Source organism: Azolla caroliniana, unplaced genomic scaffold (genome assembly GCF_043228905.1).
Source record: "Azolla caroliniana isolate FFs.n. ecotype wild unplaced genomic scaffold, voAzoCaro1.0.p SCAF_16, whole genome shotgun sequence".
Lineage (NCBI taxonomy): Eukaryota > Viridiplantae > Streptophyta > Polypodiopsida > Salviniales > Salviniaceae > Azolla > Azolla caroliniana.
This window is the reverse complement of record NW_028230451.1, coordinates 7,132,588-7,146,841: the sequence shown is the minus strand read 5'-3', so window position 1 is coordinate 7,146,841 and position 14,254 is coordinate 7,132,588.

The window sequence follows — 14,254 nt, the reverse complement described above, 5'->3', positions numbered from 1 at the left end:
GTAGCTCTCGAAACCAATCTTCATGTCATACGTTCGCGTTCACAAGTGGAAGGATTGCGCATTCCACTTGTAGAATCTTCTTAAAACGAAGCCAATACACCCTCTCTACAATAATTGGATGCACTAGTATCACATGTTCCTCAACTTGATAAGAATTTGCAAATATAAAAATACATGATAGATCTACGAGTGGAGATCATTAGAAATCATGCAAGTTTAGACATGTTGATAAGTTAATGTAGGCATAATAAAGTTCAACTATGGCTCAATATGGCACTATTGTGCGACAAGGGAAACACTAACTTAAAGACTTATATTAATTAGGTAGGTTTTACAAAAATATGAGGTGTACTTGTATCCATACTAATAAAATGAGATATAATTTATACTTTGACCCATACGTGCATGTATGTAATTGTGGAAAATGTAGGATAGTGCACATTAGGATAAGTGATTGGAATAACTAACTTATTAAAGTATTCAATACTTGTATTAAAAGTTGATCTAATCTATTCCTCAGTTTGTTCATATGGGATCAAACCATATGTGTATATAATTGTGCACAATGTAAGGCAGTGAACTTTAGGATAATGTCGTGGAAATAACAAACCTATTAGGCTTTCATACCTGTATTTAAAATTGATCTACTCTATTGCTTAGGTGATTCACACAAGATCAAACTCCGAACGATAACACAACTGGAACCATTATCAACACACTACACAATCTAAGCAGCAATGGAATAGAAACATAATAGTTTTAACAATATAAGACAAAGATCCATAATAACAACATGGACCGTCATGGCAACAATTATAGGGCCATGTTCTGTTAAGGTTAGCTTGGACCAAAATCAGCCTCCATTTAAACTAGTTCATGTTTCTCCATAAGTTTGGTAGTCAGCTATGCACGCGGTGAAACCAATATCATAAATCTACTAATCAAGTATATAAAAATAAAATTGAAACATATAGAAGATTATAAAGAATAGAATCCACTAGGTAAAACCCAAAATTTGTATTAATAATGTGAAATCTTAACAAATCGTCAGTGTCATATTCTTTATAGAGTCTATTACATAGCAATCAATTCATCAACGTCATTTTCTTCATCATCTTGTGTAGAACTGTCTTCGGCTATACGTGCATTGGTTTCCCCTGTTAGCCGAGCCAACGAAATATCTTCTATAAGCTCATCATCAAACTCTATTAGCTCCCCCGGTTCGCCGGCTAACGGAGGAATAGGCTCTCGCGAAGCAGGTTGAAACCTTTCTGTATTGGCGAGGTTCGTTGCACCGACCTCCTCATCCTGGTCTGGGCACTCCCACAAAGCCTTAATCCGCATATTAATAAATATAACTTGGTCCTCGTCCTTCTCCAATGCAACTGTATTTCTAAACAGCTTCAATGCACATGCTGACGTAGTTCCTATGATGTAAGTAACAAGAAGATTTAGTTGTCAAACGAAAAAAAAGTGATTGGTTATCTCAAGATCGTTACCCTAGTTCGAGGAATACCTGTGCCAGAAAAGAGATCTAATATCCAGTCTCCTTCGACAGAAAACATCTCGATCAAGTGCATCATAAGTCGTTGAGGTTTTTGGTATTGGTTGACAAGTCCCCGTTCTGTCGTGGTGACATGTCGCAATTTCCGAGTCACTGCTGGATATACCAACAGATTTGAACCTCCCACTTCATTAGAATGCTCTTTGATTCTCTGTTTTTTAATTTCATCGAAGTAGCCAACCGTTATGTATTCAATGGCATTAACGAACCGAAAAGTTGGCCCTCTATTTACATTGGTCTTGATCCTATAAAAAATAATTCATCGAGTTAAGAATAGATTCAACAACCTTAAGAATTGCAATATAATGAAAGACACCTATAAATAATCCTTACCATGCAAGGTTCTCGATGCCATGGCAACGAGATCTCAAAGCTTGAGCTACCGAGTACCCTTGGTCCATACTATGAAAGACAACTATTCGCCACAAGGATGCGGTCGTTAGCTCAGCGAAATCCTTGACCATCTTCTCCAATTGTTTAAACCTAAACGGTTCATCGTCGTATGATGACCCAGCCATTCGAAATCCGTAAGGAATATCCGCAATCATTAGCGTATATTCCTTCTTTGGCACCTTCTGGATCAAGTCGATGACATCACCGCAAACCACATTGTAGTAAAGATCTCTCGTAATATCTTTTTTGTGGCTAAATTTTTTAAACGAGCCATCTTCCTCCATTTCGTACGCCTTGACTAAGCGACGATCCTTTTCTTTTCTGGCTCGCTCGAGATGTGCAAGGAAGGATGTAGGGAAATCGTGTATATCCTTAACTTCTCCTTGTTTCTTGCCTCGACACGGTTTCTAATAGAAGCAATAGGACATCAGGTATTATTATACAAGCTCTACATATGATGAAAGGGTAATGAAAAAACATGAATACTAACCCAATCCTTGAATGCAATAAAATACTCTGATAACGCCTTATACGAAGACGTTAGAGGATAATCCTCAGTCACTTGTTCCCAAGTTATACATCCAAGTTGTTTCATCATAACTTCTTGGATCTTCATGTACACCTTATGACAGTAAAATTAGAAATCAAGATTAGAACTTTGAATTACACCAGATAGACTACAATTTCAGTATTTGAAAGACTTACTTATTGAACTCAGTAACCATTTCTTCAAGGCTTAAATCTTTCGCCACAACCCTTGACAAAACCGACACAAGAAGCTGCTCGTCCTTAATACCTTGCATCGCTCTCCACAGAGACAGCTTCATGTCGTCTGCCGCTTCTTCAATTGTCAAGTCAATTTTCTTGGCGGCTTGTGACTTTAATTCTAGTTGAGGGTCAACCCTACATTTCTTTTGTCGTTGACCCTTTACCTCCTTATTCTCCCACATTGAGAAGATTTGATCTTGGAGGTCCCATACTTCTCCATCTCTAAACGCCAATTGAAACCAAGACTCATACTTTCGAAGACCATCGGACCTAACATTATCATCTACCACAATGCCGACTTCATGCAGACATTGACGTCGAAGGCCTGGATGTAACTTCACACCAAACTTTTGTTTCACATCTAAATACTCGTGGTGGAAGAACCGTATACGCTCAATAGACGACATTTTCTGCCTATAGTCATTATCATTATTATGGTCCCATGCCAACAGCTTAGCCTCTTCGGTTGTGAGCCCAACATAAATTTTGCACTCGGCATACTTGAAGAAGAAAGTGGTTGGATGTTCTCTCACAAGTTGCCGGCGTGCCTCTGCTGAATGCGATCCACCAATGACAAAATAATTATATTGATCATGCTTTCTAATATCAAAATCTTCAATGGTTTCACATTCTTCAGGATCTACCATAACAATAAAAGGCACCACAGTGGCATGAGGATTAATTTTCATTTTTTTCTTGAGATTTTGAACATGCATGCGGTGAGGCTCTCTAATCTCAAGTGGTCTTCGACCTGTTTTTTCATCAATAGGGGGCCGATGGATGTGTGTTATAGGCAAATTAAATACTTGCCCTTTCCTAACCAGCTTCCGTTGCATTAACTCTCTCCTTATTTTATTCTGCTCGGATGACAAAACACCCGAGGCCAGCTCGGCTCCTGGCGTCCCCTTATTATCCTCTTCTTCATTTTCACTTGTTGAATCCGTATCCGACATTTTCGTTGTCTTCTTCTTGGCTGGTCTTGACTGGACTTTGGATACCTTTTTTGTGGCCTTCAAGGGGGAGGGCTCTTCATCTCTTAGAGTTACATGGCCTTGTATATAAGGCCTCAAGGTAACAATCAGGTTTTGTGAGTTATCAAGTGCTTTTTTGAACACTTCAGGCCCACAAGATTCCTTTACTAAAAGGTCTTCTGAAAGGAACACTTTACGTACCCCCTTGGAGCACTCTATCATTACCAGTATGTTGGCCGAATCTGCATCTTCGTAGTCAAATCGTAGAATACGGCCATACATAAATGGGGTTTCTTTTCCAAGCTGCCCCTCACCCTTCTTCTTTGTTGTATACAATACGACTTTTTTCTTTGAGTCGATATATTGCATACACCATTCCTTGTCCGTTAGATCTCGGTCAGGAAGGTCTTCGCCTCCAGTAGCGGCGACAAGTTTCTTTTGGCTAACATCACTATGTGGTTGAGATTTTGTCTCTTCGTTAAAGAGAAGCTTTTTTCCTCTCTTCATGGTCTCAGGAGCTACCTTGGTCTGGGCTTCGATTGGAGAACCTTGTATGCGAAGCTTAATTTTCTTCACGGGTCGGTCCGACAGGTTCTCAAACGACCTATTTAAGAAAGTATATGCAAAAACATAAGTTAGACAGTCACGTAGATTGAAGTTGTATATTATAATGAAGAACAGTTTCCAAGAGCAGTAACATATTCAAAAATCTATTATAGGCAGGGCTATTCAACCTAGAAAATATATATCGTAATAAGTAAAACAGGTTATATATTCTTTTAAATAGTAGGTATGACTTATATAGATTCTAAACCTATATTGAGGAGAATTTGCCATAGTAAAGGCAATTTGTAGATCATTTTCTACTATTTTAAGCTAAAGTAGGTCATAAAACACCTATAATTAGAGCATGTATTTCTTTAAAAGTAAGTAAAGTCAACATAAAAAAGACTGATTTTGCCAGACAATTTGATATCATTTCCACCCCATAAACGATTTTTCTCTCTCAAAGCCTTCTTATATACAGGAACTCGATACGCCGTATCGAGTTCGTGTTTAAAACCTACACTTTAAACACGAACTCGATACGCCGTATCGAGTTCGCGTATCGAGTTTGTGTTTAAAACCTACACTTTAAACACGAACTCGATACGACGTATCGAGTTCGTGTTTAAAACCTACACTTTGATCACAAAGTCAAACTAACATATTGATCAATGATTACAAAGTCAAACTAACATATTGATCAATCTTTTAGTCATAACAACCTACAATGACTTCAAAGGTTATGAAGGAGACAATGATAGAGGTTCATGAATGTACCAATGATTGATTACTAAAAGCAACAATTTTTATGACTCTCAAATGTTATGTATTAAAGATGTGGGCATGAATTAAGCAATGATTGATAAGTCTAATATTTAAAATGGTGAGCATTAAAGAACCAATGCGTGAGACGTTCTATATCAAAATGGGTGCCATTAATTAGCCAATGATTTTAACATTAATCCAACATATTCAAGGCTTATTAATGATTAGTTTTATATTTTACTTGATTTAACATCATTTAGATCTAGTTTATATAATGATTGATAATTTAAGTAAAATTACTTTATTAAAAATAATTTTTAGATGTATTGTATTAATAGAATATTACATGATATAGACATTCTATTCATTTGGCTTTTGTTTAGGGAGAAGTTTATGTTTAGGGAGGAGTATATGTTTAGAGAGGAGTATAACTTAGAGAGCCCTATCTAGACCTTAAGCCATGAGTGAAGATTCACCGTTCTCGATTGAAGAATATTGTTTGTCATCAGACCCATCGTTTTCTACTGAAGAGTATTGTTTGTCAACAGAGTCACCATATTCGATTGAAGAATATTGTCTGTCGACCGACTCACCATATTCTATCGAAGAATATTGTCTGAGCTCATCTACAGGGAATGTAAATAATGACACATGTGAAGAGTTCTCTATTGAAGAATACGATATTAATAAAGATACCGAGAATGAAGGAAGTGCCCAGGAAACATTGAATAACATTGGCGATGGTCAGAACAGAGAATTAGACTGTAACAAGGTTACACCAACCTCTATGCAGGAAGAGAAATCTGGGAGCCCTATGCATATTAGAAGAATCCCACGAAGAATTCGTCTGGCTAGATTTAGCTTGGTGACATCAAATAAACAGATAGGATTTGATGTCAACAAAATATGTTGTGCCCGTGGTTGTATGTCTATGATTGGAAAATCAAAGTTGCGAGAATTAAGGCGATACTATTTTTCGATGACCGGTGATGAGCAAGACACTTACCTCGGATCACATATGCAACTAGTATCTGACAAATGTACGGGGATCAAAGTATCATTCGAGTATTATATCTTCCATGCGCAACAGATATGTAGAGTTGCATTCAAAATTGCGTTATGTGTTAGTAACATGCGGCTACATAGAGTACAACAACGTCTACTTAGCGGGGATCAGATGCTCAATTGTAAAGAGGTTCCAAGTATGAAAGGTGCAATTGGAAGACTAGCTATTGGTTGGATGAAAACTTACTTTCAGTTAAATTGTGAAGTAATGCCCACTACAGGTAGGATGCATCTTTCTGATAATTATACCCGTCGGGAAGTTTATGATGTCTATCGATCTGAAATGCTGGGCTCACGTAATAAGTCTATCACCTATAGCCAATTCACAAGATTATGGAGAGCTCGGTTTTCAAATGTTATTATTCCTCGTAAAGTACGTATGGGGTATTGCTCCATTTGTGCAAATCTTAAAAGTTTGGCTAAAGGTGCAAAGACATCAATGGAAAAGGATACGAGTAAGAAGTTACTACAAGAGCATCGTGAGGCACAATCCTTAGAACGAAGGAAGGCGATGCATCATAGAGAGAAGTGTTTGAAGAGGCCTGAACAATACATGTGCTTAATGATAGATGGCATGGACCAGAAGAAGACATGCTTGCCGCATATGCGGAGGCTCCCCAAAGATGTCAATGATGAGTGCCTTGTTCAAATGCACTTGGTGGGATGCTTGGCTTATAATAGGTCTGTTCGACCTCACGTCTTCATTACTTACCCCAATGTTCACAATGACCCTAACCTAACAGTTACAGTGATTCACCGAGTTTTGATGTCTTGGGGACAACCTTTCCCCCCTGTTCTATACATTCAATTGGACAATACTGCTAGAGAGAACAAAAATTCAACTGTATTTGGCTATCTAAGTATGTTGGTCAACCTAGAATTGTTTAGGAAAGTGAAAGTCAATTTCCTTTTGGTTGGCCACACACATGACCATATAGATCAAATGTTTAGCACATTCTCCAGACAGTTGTCTCGACATGATGCTTTCACTTTACCTAAACTATTTGATGTCATTTGTGATGCATATACACCATGCCCAAAAGTGTTACACTTGAAGGAGGTATATGACTTTAAGAGATATATATTAGATGGGGGTGGTGGGAATGTTAAAGTGCTTGCTCAGTTAAACAATATAAGTTTCAATCACATTTTTTTGATAAAGAAAAATGGAATAAGTGGTTCTACACTTTTGTATGCTAAACAATATTCATCTTCTACAACATGGGAACCTGAAGGTGGTTGCCAGTTATTACTTTGTATGCCGAGTACAATTGTCCATGGAGCTAAGCAAATGCCAATTGAGAAGAAAGGACAGTTGCAGAGCGACTTGGTATCAGAACAAAAACGGTCATGGCTCCAAGCCTTAGAAGAAAAAAGAAAGCATATTGAGGCCGCCAAGAAATATGCCGCACAACAAGACACGTCATGGTGGGATGTATTTTATAGTGATCAGAATGAAATTATAGACAATTGTGTATCTGTTGATAATTGGAATTTGGAAACGCCATTCACATGGTCACTGCAACATGATCGCGTAAATAGAAGTCCGGAGCGACTAGTAAATGCGATTAATGACAGCTTGGTCCATCCACAACAAAGAGACATTTATGTGGGACCAAGGATGACCAAAGCAGCCGAAGCTAGATGGCAAGGAAATTTGCAAGAGCTCACCGCGGGGATGTTGATTGCAACGCCGGCTGATGAGAACTCACATGGCCACCAATTTTGGGTTGGTAAAATTCTAGAAGTGCTAATGCATGAAATAGAAAACACGATCAAGTCTATAAATGTTCATTGGTACAACACTAGAAGTGCAAATGCTTTTACAGGTAAGTATACATTGGAGATGATTGAATGCCAAACAAGAAGGGGAGGTAGGAAGAGGAAGCGAAACATTCGTAACACCTCGACCCTTGATATCTCTGATGTGGATATCATCGTGTACGACTTCACACTTACAAAAGCCGGACGATTAAGGAAGTCAACAATAGATATAATAAAAGAAAAATTACCAGGTCTACAAGGTGGCTCGAGTCAAAGGCAAACGAGATCTGCTACATATAATCTAGAGTCAAACCATTTGGTTTATGACGAAGATAATGCACTGATTGGTACATCCGAGGATGATGAGGAGGAATCGTCATTGTATATTAGTTATAGTAGTGATTCTCCGTAAAGGACTCTATCATGAATGTATATTTGGCTATTAAGTGTAACTACATTCCGCTTGTAACAAATCGAGTAATATAAAATCATGTGTTTTGAATTCTTATGATTTCCCAAAATTCGTTTCTTATAAAATAACATTGGTTGTAAAGTTTGTGATATAAATTGAGAATGTACATTTTTTAAATTCGTCTTTTTTTAGTTACTTCTAAATCACGAAAATAGTGGATTTTTAACCTTTTTCATAGTATGTTTGAACTTGTATGATACTGGTATCAATGTGTTTTGTAAAATCATTGAAAAACCCCTAAAATTACCCTTATCCTTCCATTTATGCGCGATCCTTCCACTTGTGAACGCGAACGTGTTATGAGACGTCATGTGATTGGATGCACCCGAATCGACAAACCATACATTCTCCAAGTTGGAGGTGCTTGTCGGAAAAGATGTCGCCATTGAATTCATTGTGTGTCGCATCATGACTATTCCGCCACGATCGTCGTAGTCGGAGTTTGATGCATAGTTTATGAGTTATCAGCTTGTGGAGGCCGATTCACTCTTCTTTTTCCGACACTCTGCCTCATAGTAGCCGAATTTACCACAATATCTGCACTGGGGGGAATTGTTTTGTTGGATGGGTCCGACATGATTGCTCCCCCTTCTTCCGGACGCTCCGCCTCGCATGTTCGAAACGTCTTGTTGGTAATAGAAGTTATGTTCTCGGGGTTGCTCTTGGTTGTGTCAGCCTTGGCCAAATTGGCCTCTTCTTCCACGAGCTTGTCCTCTTCCTCCATTGAAGTTCGAATAGAGCATTTGTCCTTCTTGTTTGGACATGATTCTCCTCGACCAACAACATCAATTGGAGATCGAAGGAGGGAAGATTCTCCCTCGCGAGGACTACCGACCGAATGGCTCCAAACTGAGGTGCTTAGCCTCAGAGGCAAATCTGCATCATTTCATCGTCGTCAATGCTAACATTGATCAACCCGAGGGCATTGCACAACTCCTTGATCTTCAAGGTGTAGATGTCGATTGACATGTCCCTTTGTTGTATACTGTGCAACTCTTGACGGAGTTGAAGCTTTACTACGGTCGTGTTGGCCGTGAAAATTTACTTGAGGTTCCCCCACGCCTCCTTTGGCGTTTTGGCCTCTCGGATGTAGTCGAGCATGTGATCATGGCGCATGATGCAAGACAATACAACACACGACTCATCGCTTGCTCCCAAGTTGGGTAGTCGACATGTGTTGGTTGGATTGGGTTGATTCTCGTTTGCTCCTTCGACATAACTCCAATAGCCTTGGCCTACAAGGTATTAGTGCATCTTGTACTCCCAAGATGCAAAGTTGTTTCTATTGAGCTTCTCAGTTGGAAGAGCGTTTCCCATCTAAGTGTTCATTGTCGAACGACTTCTTCTTCTTATCTTTGATACAAACTGTGCAGATTGTTGCTATAACGATCAACCGGTTCTTTCTGTACATGAGATTGGGCACACCACATGCAGAGGTGATGGCCTTCAATTAAGCAATCACCATCTGGATGGATTATGTGCAGCGGAAGAATTGTGTGTGTGTGTGTGTGTGTGTATGTGTGTGTGGAGGTGCATCTTATACTCCCAAGATGCAAAGTTGTTTCTATCGGGCTTCTTGGTCGGAAGAGCGCTTCCTATCTAAGTGTTCATTGTCAAACTTCTTCTTCTTCTGATCTTTGATACAAACTGTGCATATTGTTGCTACAACGATCAACTGGTTCTTTCTGAATGTGAGATTGGGCACGAAGTTACCCACAAACTTATATGTATATTTGATTAAACGTGGCATACAAGTACAAATACAAGTTCCGAGTATAATCGGAACGATACTTGCTCACTCTCCCTTAGTCTATTAGTAGACTTAGTCTTCTCTAAATCTTCACTGTGTTCGTTGCTCCTCGATATATATATCTTCCCGTCTGCTCGGCGCTTTTCACCTGCTCCTTCCTTGATCTTCGGCTTCCCTTCTTCTGTTGTTAGTGTTCAGCCCCCTTTGGTTCGTTTCACACTTGTCATACCGGGCAACAACGAGTATGCACATGACAAATAAAACATGCACCGACAAATGTTGATTCCACACGGGTTTGCCATAACATCTAACTCCATGCATATTGTTTTTTTGCGGTTCACGATGCATGTGGCATTGTCAAGAAGGTGCATGAATCAAAATCATGTTCGTAGTGCACAAAAAAGGGTACAAATTGTATATGGATACTAGTTAATCGCAGGTGATCGGCAAGCCATCAACATTGAGAGTACATGCAAACACGATCCAAGCAATGCCTATCCGCGAGATGCCATGTGCGTATATGGTCTGGTTGATTCCCATCAGTACACAATGCATGAGGATATTTGTCACATACGGATGTGAAAACACACACTATAGTCACATCTAGTTAGGACTAAGTTTTGAAGGTAGGCTACCTACCCAACACATGTAATAAAAACCATATCCCCAAAGGATCTCGCCCCAAGACACATATACTACTATATAAACCTCCCTCTTTTGTAACTTAGGGTTATATACTGACAAAGCTCCCACAAAGACGCAAAGTGGCTTGTATTGACCTTCTTTAATCTATTATACTTTAGTCAACATGTATGACGCATCCATCTTTTTCTCTCCCTCACTCACTCATGCTCATACTCCCTCTCATTTCCTCGATCTCTTATCTACTTTCTTTTAGTTCTATTCTACTATCACACAACTTGAACTATACATTAAACCCATCGTTGGTGACTTCAACACATGCCTATAATGTTGCTTATTTCTACACCATATTTATATTTGAGTTCTAGACCGTGAGGTCAATACAAGGAGTGCGAACGGTATACAATCGGTGGGTGAATGTGAGATTAAGAGTGAGAATTATAGAGAGAGAGAGAGAGAGAGAGAGAGAGAGATGCACAAAGAATTGTGAGTTCTAGACCGTGAGGTCAATACAAGGAGTGCGAATGGTATACAATTGGTGGGTGAATGTGAGATTAAGAGTGAGAATTATAGAGAGAGAGAGAGAGAGAGATATGTACAAAGTTTAGAGAGAAAGAAATAGACTAAAGACTAATTCATATTAAGAAACTTAAAAAGTAATACAAAGAAATGGTCGATGTGGCAAACTAGTTTCGCTCCTACTGAGCTCATCAGTGCACAAGACCATTTAGAATTGGAGGGGTTTATATAGGGAAGATAAGGATGTGTGTGTGTGTGTGTGTGTGCGTGAGAGAGAGAGAGAGAGAGAGAGAGGGAGATTGTGTGTGTGTGTGTGTGTGTGTGTGTGTGTTCAAATTTGATGATGTAGGAGATATGGGGTTTGATATATTTGGTGTGGGATAGAAGATTTTTTGGGGTTATTTGAAAAACATGTAGGGGAGTGTGAGAGAGAAAGAGAGAGGAAGGGTAAGAGAGAAGTGTGTGAGGTGGGAGTTAGGGATGGTGAAGTACGTTAGAATGTATGGAGATCTTTGAAAAAAGGAGGGGGGTAGGAAGAATTGGAGGGTATATTGGAAATTAAAGTGGAGGAGGAAAGGGTAGAGTGAGATTAAGAAAAATGAAAGGGGGAGGGGTACGAGAAATTTACTAAAAGAGGGAGGGGTATGAATGTAATTCTGGAAGTGTATAAATGCCTTATATAAAACCATTCCACTGCACACACATACTTTACCACTACATTATGGTAATGAAATTTTGAATCATCAAAATTTGATAACATCAGTGAATTTATAAGAAATGAATTCACATTGTGATTTAAGTCTCGTGTCTTGTTATCTTGTTTTATTCTACCTTAATATTAACATAAAAGTGGTTATGTATGTAGGCTTGGTAGTTTTTCTAGAATGAAAAATAGAACCCAAGACTAAAATTGTGACATTTTGGTCTATCATCTTAATTTCTTGTGCAACCTCGCGATGTTTCTTAATGCTAATATAGTATCTTAAAAAAAGGAAGAAAAAATTATGAACATAATATGGAGATTCTTGATATGAGGGTGTGGATAGTTATAGCACACTCGCACGATGCACAATGCTCGTATAGTGACACTCTTCATATACCTTTAAATTTGTAGGTATGTGGAGACCATAGCCATCTATAATGTGTTAAACATATGGGCACCCATGAATAGACGGGCTAACATGTATCCTCAATTTACACGACATGACACTTCGATGAACATTATTTCTTACACGCATGCACCATGTCAATCTCGTAGCCACATTTGCTAACACACAATCTATGATATCAACACTTAAAATAAGCATATATCCAATTAACATCATGAATTTCCTATTTAATTTGGACTATGTAAAAAATGCCCATTACAACACGAGTGTGTCATATCACTCCAAACAAAACATTTATAAATCTTAGTAAATAAGCCATTAACAACGATATTTTTCATAGTTTGTGATGTACATAATATCGGGACTCAAAACACGCGGTTTAAGATATTGGTATTGTCGATCAAACTTGTCATTTTGTCTTTCCAAGCAAGATTGTGCATATTAAAACTCAAACACACATCTACAAAAAGGAACACTTCAAGATGTCCCTTGCACATATACACATGGACAAGACAATCCCTGAGGTAACACAATGATATCACTAATGTATCTTGAAGCGCAGGAATGTAAGAGGCTAATATAGCTAACTAATCAATGTTCTTCTAGCAAAAGGGGACCAACAAACTAGTAGAGGCTAAAAAACGAGGAATTGATTCACTATCAGATAATGATAGCAAAGAAGAAGACTCTAATGATTCTAATGATTCTAATGCAAAAACACTCATTCCTCCTAATGCTAAAGATGCGAATGGAATGTTTGTAAACATTATAAAGGATCTAGGCATTTGAATTGCCATTCCTTCCGGTTGATCCCAAAAAAAGAGAGTACGAGTTTGATAGTATAGAGTCCACGCGAGAAGGCAAAGGGTTGCACCTATCAAAACACGTGATGTCATTTTCTCCATCAATACCCATGTTTGTCGAAGAGCCAATTCCGATTGTTACGAAGCCCATGTAAGAGATTGCTTAAAAAGAGGAAAATATTTTAGGGGTGGTTGGGTTTCAAGGTTTCATGCGGACAAACATATTTTGCATGGCAGCTCGGGCAGAAGACAGGCAGGCAGGCAACAACGCACACAAAAGAGTAGAAAAGTGTAGGTAGGAAAGGCAACTTGAGACACATAAGAGAGGAGGACCCACAAGAGCACGGAGGATATACTCCTCTCCCTCCCTCCCTCTCTCTCTCCATCCATATATATATATATATATATATATATATATACCATGCGTGATATGCGTGGTATTCGACATCCGCAATATCCGTAGTATTCGAGAATATAAAATTGCTCCAAGAATATTATAAAACCATTCGTTTATGGAAAATAAATTTACATAATAAAAATTATTCAATTCACTTAAAAAAAAAAGGAAAAATCACCAATTAATAGAAAAATGGAAGGTCTTCAAAATCACACTAACATAAGAAAGAAAAGTTTTAATTAAAGCGATTATGAGCCCTTTTGATGCATTTGAATGGATGATTTTGCCTTTGACCTTTTCCTTAGAGTTCCTGTATTTGAAAGTATACTAGAGGTATGATTTTTTCCTTCTCTTTGTCCCTTTCTTAATTGATGCTTTGAAATGATGGAAGCAATTACTTTAGCTTGAGATTGATCTGAAGATCTTCCTGAAGCCTCACCGTGTGAAAAGCTCAGTGTCGTTCTTGATTTCCTGCTTTTTTTCATCTCTTTTGACTCATCTGTCTTCTTATTCAAACAATAATTCTATCTGCAATCAATGACGAAGGATTCCTCGAGAAGTGGATTCATCATCAATCCATGAATGCAAGTATTCTTTTCAACAAGATTTCACATTTGATCAAATTATTACACCATAGGATTCTTCAAGGAGCTTCTTGAACAAGCTTTCACGGGTCTGTACACGTGAATCACTCTTCAAGAATCTTCATCACCAAACAATGGAAGT